At 39.0% G+C, this 7,916-nt stretch overlaps 1 pseudogene; it reads right to left on the bottom strand.

Moving 5' to 3' along the window:
* Positions 1-2,372: 2,372 nt before the first annotated feature.
* Positions 2,373-6,638, bottom strand: LOC111346527 (uncharacterized; annotated as a pseudogene).
* Between the last annotated feature and the right edge of the window lie 1,278 nt (positions 6,639-7,916).

Genomic DNA, 7,916 nt, shown 5'->3' on the forward strand with positions numbered 1-7,916 from the left:
GCTTTCTCAACAGCGTTTGTTTCAAGGTGTGCCTTCGCTTCCTCTAGGGAATCCTGCAGTTTTAAGTTAAATTTGTACTGAATTTCATTCCCTTTGCGTTTAAAGTATCTTGGTTCTTCTCTTTTTAACTTCTTCACTTGTCTCAGTTGTTCGTCTGCAGCTTCGGCGTTAGCTTTTTTCACATTTTCGGTGGAATCGCTCACTAGTTTCGAAATTTGCATCAGTAATGCTCTATTATTCTCCGCTAAAGAATTGCTGATAAAGTCTTGTACTTCTTTTGTTACTTACATGGTTGACAAGAATGGATTAAATACTAGAACTCTAAAAAGAAAGTGGTCAAACCTAAGACTGACCGACCTAGAATGACTTCATTTCCGGCGAAACGCTTAAATAATCCGAAGCTACCGTGATGCGACACGAACCTCTTCAATGTGCCCTCAGAATATTAATTTCTGAGTAATTCGTTCCCATGTCATTCAGAAATTACATTACCTGGGTGTAGAGAAATCGGCTTGCTTGTGATTGAAATCACTATTGTGTACTTTGAAGATGTTCCTTAAATATGCAGGACACAGTTTATGCTTTACTTTATACACGAGGATGCACAGGTCCTGTAAGCTCCTATTTAGTAGAGTGGACAAGTCTGCCCTTTCTAATAACTGTTCCTAACTAGAATAATAGTTTTTGAAAACCGCTTTAAGTCCTCTTTCTTGTAGTCTTTCAAGCTAAGTTGGATCAATCCTTTCAGGAGCGAACAGCAAGACCTAGTTTATCTCTCTACTTGTAAGCTCGCTACTCCTGAGATACAGAAGGATTTGCTCTAGGCAGAGGCCTTGGGACAGATGGCTTATGTGACTTTCAGAAAGGACAGGCTAAAGTCTGAACCACCCAAGGTAAAGTTCTGTGACGCAATGACGAAACTTAAACTGAAGACATTTAGTGATCTCCCAAAAAAGATGAAAGCTCAATGTGAAACAAGTAAGGAAGTGATAATTGAGGCTGATCGTGCAGTTTGCTCCAGTGATCACTATAGCTGAGAAGTGAAAACTGAAAATAAATGTACCTCTGTCACCCCCCCCCCCCCTCTAACATTTGCGTCGGGCCTTGGGCATCAGATCGCTGAGGGAAGGAAAGAATGCATCACTTGCCAGGGAGGTAAAAAAATATACCAGCTGTAGATATGATACCACAATCGTGTGCACAAACTATTGACGGAATAACAATGGTTCAGAAGATAAGAGGCGACCAAAATACATTTGCAGAGGTGGCTGATAGCATGAGGTCAATAATTTTGCATGAAGGAACAGAACACTAGTGTACTGGCGTAGTCTTTGATGTTTACCGAGATAGCACAATAAAGAATGCTGAGAGAGAGCCATAGGAACGGGCACTTTTGTAACGAAAAAAGGGAACTTTTGTAACGAAAATAGGGAACTTTCGTAACGTTTGGTAGGGAACTTTTGTAACATTTGGTAAGGAACTTTGGTAACGATAGGGCACTTCGGGCACTTTTGTAACGAAATTAAAATAGGGAACTATTGTAACGATAATTTTTTTGTTAAATCGTGCTTATTCTTGATAAACATCTGAGTTAAACTACATACACTTATTTTCTAGCTTTAAGGGTAATAGTTGATTTGATTTCGAGGTTGCATTCACCTACAGTCGGCCCTAATTCCAGGGAAACTGTAGCTGTATACAAACACGTTTTAATACGGGATTCTTTTTGCATGATGATCACTCAGCAGTTGACAAATTAACTTTGAACTAAAAATACCATGTTACAGATCCAACCGACAGTAATTCAGTTTCTCGATTGATTCAGTTCGCATCTCTTTTGGCTTTTAATATGCTCTTCAATTTCTATCCACCTAACCGAACAGAAATAAACCAAAACAAGCCCGGCTGAAAAATCGGCTCGTACTGGTTTGTCTTCGTAACTACGACACCATTTGCGCAAGCAAAGAGGATTTAATCTGAAATCTTTACAACGACAACATAGGAAGCTGAATGGAATTATCACATTTCCGACGTTACACTGGAATTATTACTGCTTTCAATTACGTTTTCTAAAAATTCTTAATAGCACTTGGAGATTAGTAACACAAAAGAGTGGTCGGCTTCAAGTATCAAAATGATAACTCAATAAACTTCATGAAACGAACTACAAACCCTAAGCTTCTTGAAATTTTCCTCCTTTTCAAGGATAACAATATTTTGAGAACGCTGGAAGCTTTTTTGACTATTTAAGTCTTGAAGAACCTTAACTGAACAGTAGCTTTGTAAAGTTGACAGCAACAAAAATATCAATATCTATCACGCCTAAGAACTTAACTTGTTTTCTAACATTAAGAGGGTCTCACTAAAACGTCCCACTGCTTATACACTTCTCTTTAGATTCCATGTCAGTGTCGGGAATTTAATCAGTGCAGTTATTGAAAAGTGTAACTTTAGGCCCGATGGCTTACTTCAATGCCCTGTGTACACATCTCTCGGTATTTTATGCGATTGACCATAGTATCCAAGGGCACTTTAGCAAGCAGCTCCTTTCCCCAGGCTTCTTGTTCAAGGGTTTCCTTGATTTTCTGCTTTACAGTTGGGAATGATGTCTTTATCATGAAGGCGAACTGAGCTCGTACGCGTTCAAGGTCGTACTCTGAAAATACACTCCTCACGCTACTTCCCAAAGTTGGGGGTATTATGTCACTTGAATTGTCACTGTCATGAGTCAGCGATCTCTTTACACGTTGTTCAAGAGTTTCTTCTTCAGAAAGAGGATTTACAGGTTGTACTGTTGAGACCGAGGGAGGCGTTCTGAAACGCCACTGCGCCCTTATCTTGTCCAAAATTCTCTTTGGGCCTTCATTCATCAACTGTGGATGGTCGGAAATTTTGGATTTTACATTTTCCATCGAAGTGGCTTTGCTTTCGATTTCATCTTTGAAGACACTTCACTAAATCTTCCATTTCTTTGGTCCATGAGGCTCTTGATGTTTCAGATGCACAGTGTTCGGAAACTGATAGGCTGGAGATGGTTGGAGAAACCTCTTGCTTGTCAAGGTTTTGTTGACCTTGCCCACGCATTACACTGCGTAGTTGCCTTGAAGCCTTAACTGAGGACTTGGACTTCTTTTGTAAACGATAAAATTTGCGCAGTCTCGATGTTGTGGGCCATTAAATCAGCAAGATTTCCTCGTGCTTCATTGCTTTGGCTGGTTGTGTGAACTTTTGACACAGCCGACTTCCTAAACAGAGTGGAGCTAGGACTTCCCTCCATTCCCGCTTTCCTCCATACAGATTTTATTGCTTTATTTCTCTGACTGTATGTCATGGCTTCTCCATTCCAAGTTAAAAAGACATCCTCGCCAGGACTACCAGTCATGCCGTGAACTTTGGAGCGTACTTCTCTTACACAGTTTACTTCTCTTTCTCAGTTCTTACTTGAACTGAGAACAATTCTCACTGGTCCATGAGTTGAAAGGGTCTTATGATCCTTCCCGAAAACAACATTTTCTTCATTCTTCTTGGATGCTCTGTTTAGTTCTCCCAATTTCATATTGGCAAGAGCGCCAGCCCAATTAGCATTGTCGATTGATATCTCAACCAACAAAAAGTCTAGGATGAGAGTGTACTGACTTTGGCTGATTTCCACTGAATGTGCACCTGATAACTGACCCAGTAGGCATATGGTATCTCTGGCAGCTTGACTTCTCTCAAACTTTTCAATCTCTTCTGGAGAGATTAAAGCATGCAGATCCTCTTCCATCTTCTCCCAATATCGTTTCGAGCAGCCCTTGCACAAAGACGTAGACCATCCTGTGACCTTCTCTTTTAAAGACAGAATTCTCTCTGGAGAGATGTCTATGTCAAGGGTCTCACTTAGACAGAAGGAATAGAAATGGCGGAGACTCATCAGATCAGACTTTGTAGTTTTGGGATGGTATTCTCTCTTAGCAAATCCTTCCAAGAATTTCGCACTGACAACTTTTTCATTGAACAGATAAGCCAATTCGTGCTTGCTGTCGATGGCACTTATGTGACTTATGGCACTACTGTAACCTGCCACTCATGTAACTTTTGTGGCACTCATGTAACATTTGTGGCACTCTTGCAACTTTTGGGGCACTCGTGTAACTTTGTGGTACTCGTGTAACTTTGTGGTACTCGTGTAACTTTGTGGCATTCGTGTAACTTTGTGGCACTCGTGTAACTTTGTGGCACTCGTGTAACTTTTGTGGCACTCGTGTAACTTTGTGGTACTCGTGTAACTTTTGTGGCACTCGTGTAACTTTGTGGTACTCGTGTAACTTTGTGGCATTCGTGTAACTTTGTGGCACTCGTGTAACTTTGTGGCACTCGTGTAACTTTGTGGCACTCGTGTAACTTTGTGGCACTTGTGTAACTTGTGGCACTTCAGTAACGCCATATTTCTGAATAGTGTGTTTTCAGTAAAATAACAAATGAAACACTTTCCTAAATACATAATTCAGAGGAAAGGAACTGCATTGTTCCCACCTTACTTTGATGCCTGAGTTATTATCATTGAGGGGTAAATTCGAGTGAAGCAATGCCGAATTTAACACAGTTGATCGATCAGCGTCAATGTAGTTTTGTTCGGCTACTGTTTTTCTAGCATTCAGGATGCCGTTTAGCATTAACTTTACTAAGCTCACGTTAATGTTAACTTAAGGACCAAGCTAGGTTGAAGAATGTCTTCCTCTGTATGACCATTGTCTTTTAAAATAGATTATTTTGGTCTCCAAGCAAGGCTTAAAAGTCTGCAATGTGCAGAGTCAGCAGCCATGCGAGGAGGTGATACTTAATCAGCCAAACAGGTAAATGAATCAATGTACTGCACTTGTATTGTACTTGTAAGAGAGCAATATTGAAAGTGTAGTATAATAAAAGCTTTATATAAATGCAACATTACATTACTGGTAGTAATGTTTTTTAATCTCTTAAGAACCAGGCACGTAGCGTGGTCATTTCTTCAAATACGCACAAGTACATATGATCTAGAAACCAAAGTAAACTGAGCGTAAAAATAGAAACAATTGCTAAAAATTTCAAAATTTTCTGGTCACTTGAAGTACGCACGTGCGTATATGCGTATAGGACGCTACGCGCCTGAGAACACCAAATTGTTTATTAACCTTAAATCACATCTGTGAGATGTGACAATTAAAGCTTAAATATTGTAAAGAATAGACAACTATTTTGAGAGACATGTTTCGGCATGCTTATGCCATCTTCAATCAATGAGTAACAGAACGCGAGTAATTATATAACAGACAAGTAGATGAATAAAATATTTACAGTATGATGTAATACAAAAGCGGGTACTAATTACAACATGACACCAAACATCTAAGGTGTGGACTAAAACGCTAGAAAAGTGTTAAAATGCTGTAATTGTTAAGTTCAGGTTTTATCTTATTTATATAAAATAGCCTCTTTGAGTTTTAAATCAATTGAGTTGTTAGCAGAATCCAGAATACTAAAGCAAGAAAGAGAGTATTTGTTCTTACAAGAAGGAGCTATGTTGAAAGGCTCAAAAACATGCGAGTTTTTATCGCTTTCCGTGTGCTCCTTTATCCTAGTAGAGAAGTGGCGACTAGTTTCGCCAATATAACGGGAATTACATCCCGCACAAGAAAATTGAAAAACTACCATGGATTTTAGAGCATCAGGAGTAAGATCTTTAACACTGAATATTTTTTTAATTTTAAGAGTGAAAACTAGTTTGATATTTAGGTCCGATTTACAAAAGCGCTTAGTGAGTTGTCGGAGTTTGACAGGAAAAGAAAATTCAGATTCACTATTCGCACCAATCACCATTGCCTGATGCTTGTCTGGATTTACAATCCTGCCATTTTAGTGTCATACCAACTGTTAGCAATTCCAAGTTCGTATTCCAGCTGTGTGTTTAGCATTTCGAGGTCCTTTTCAGACGAGTGCAACTGTTGATCATCGGCATGGGCATTCAAATTTGCCTGCTTAATGTGATAGAATAAATCATTGATGTGAATGTTAAAAAATATGGGGCTAAGGACACTTCCTTGGGGGACCCCTCTTCTCACTAACTCCCATTCAGAAAATGTGTCTCCAATTTTTACGCGCTGTATCCTTGCAAAAAAATAGCCTCTCAAGAGTCAAATGGTCATCTCGCCAAGATCATAAGCCTTGAGTTTGGCAAGCAAGAGAGCATGAGGGATACTGTCGAAAGTCTTTGGCAAGTCTATAGAAACGACTGTCACAGTTTCTTTACCATCGCAACTTTTTCTCCAGTCTTCTATCATTCTTAAAAAAGAGGTTTCACAGCTGTAATTTGGTCTATAGGCAGAGATAAAATCTGATAATATATCTTGATAAAAAGGCTCAAGTTGTTTTGCTAGGACTCGTTCAAAAATGTTATTGAGGCCCGAAAGAACAGATACGGGTCTATAGTTCTTTTTACAAAATTCTTCGCCATTCTTAAATAAAGGGGTCACTTGCCCCGTTTTCCAGCGTGAAGGATAGTGACCTAGATTGATTGAACAGTTTAATAATTTTGCAAGAAGCTCTAATACCATGGATGCAGAATCCTTCAGTAATCGTGGAGGTATAAGGTCATGACCACAGGATTTACACGTATCCATTTCTGACAAAAACTTCTTCATTTACTTTGAGTTAGTAAAGTCAAAGTCGAAATTTGTCGTCATGTTTGAAGAATGGTTAATTAGTATGGCCTGAATGCTTGGATGAGTGCTGTAATCAGTTCCAAAGTCCTCCTCGTTTATCTCTGCGGCTGCATCAACAACTCGAACGACTGTATCTCGTGAACTGTTTGGACTTTGGGAAAAATATTTGGCAGGCTTTTAAATAGGACTTATACCAGTATGTACACTAAACAGTATCAAATTCTGGAGGGTGCCATGTAGACTCAAATTTTGATATTGCTTGCATCTCACAAGGACACGTTCTTGAGATAAAAGGCAAGTCTATAAAAATAAGTTGCTGACAGAGATTAAATATCTTTAAGTTAACTTTCAAGTGCTTCGCGCCCAAACAAAACTGGCTTAACAAGTTACGCACTTACACGTTTGTAAAACACTTGGAACTTTTTTCTTATTATTTAAGTGACATTTAGTTTACCAAAAAGGTTACACGCCACGGTGTACTGTTGAGTTATGATCATAACAACGAAAGAACTATATATAAGATAAGAGTCGCTTGAAGCAATAGCCGAGAGTGACTTAGATTCTCAAGTACTTTGCAAATATCCCAGGTGCATCCATAACTTGATAGCGTAGGTTTTAACACCGGTTTTTCCTGAGAACACAGCTTTTTCAGTTTGACGTGTGTGGTTCTTATGCAATCCTTGACACAAAATTTAACGGAATGGACAGTTGGAATGATAATGGGACGAATCGTAGAGTTCCAATATTTCAGTATCAGAGAGGATCTATATTTTATAGGTAGCCATTCAATTTCACAAGGAAATCGAAGTAAAATATAAAAACTCCCGAATTAACAGCATTTTCATTTTTCCACCTTGAACGTTTGCGCCATGTTGCGACACATCAGTGCGCCTGCTAAGACTGAGGGCAATCGTCAGCGGTCCCCCTTGCACAAATAGTGGACGCTAAATTGACCAATGGGGGTGCTTTAATTGAGCTGTTTTAGTAAGTAGTTAATCCTCATTTCAATGATAAAACTTTAGGCAGTGAAGATTACACCCTTATCTTGGAAGTACTTTTAGTTCGTTTGTTTTTGCTTTTGGGTTTTAGTGTTTTTTCGTTATTTGAAATTAGCGGATGACGTCTCACTTGAATACCCATATCTCTTAATGATGGTGGTAAACTCATGTCATTGAGTAGAAAACAATTAGGTATCCTACAAGAACAAATGTAGTTGAACTATGCCCAGTCGATAAT

The sequence above is a fragment of the Stylophora pistillata genome, chromosome 6 (assembly GCF_964205215.1).
Source record: "Stylophora pistillata chromosome 6, jaStyPist1.2, whole genome shotgun sequence".
NCBI lineage: Eukaryota > Metazoa > Cnidaria > Anthozoa > Scleractinia > Pocilloporidae > Stylophora > Stylophora pistillata.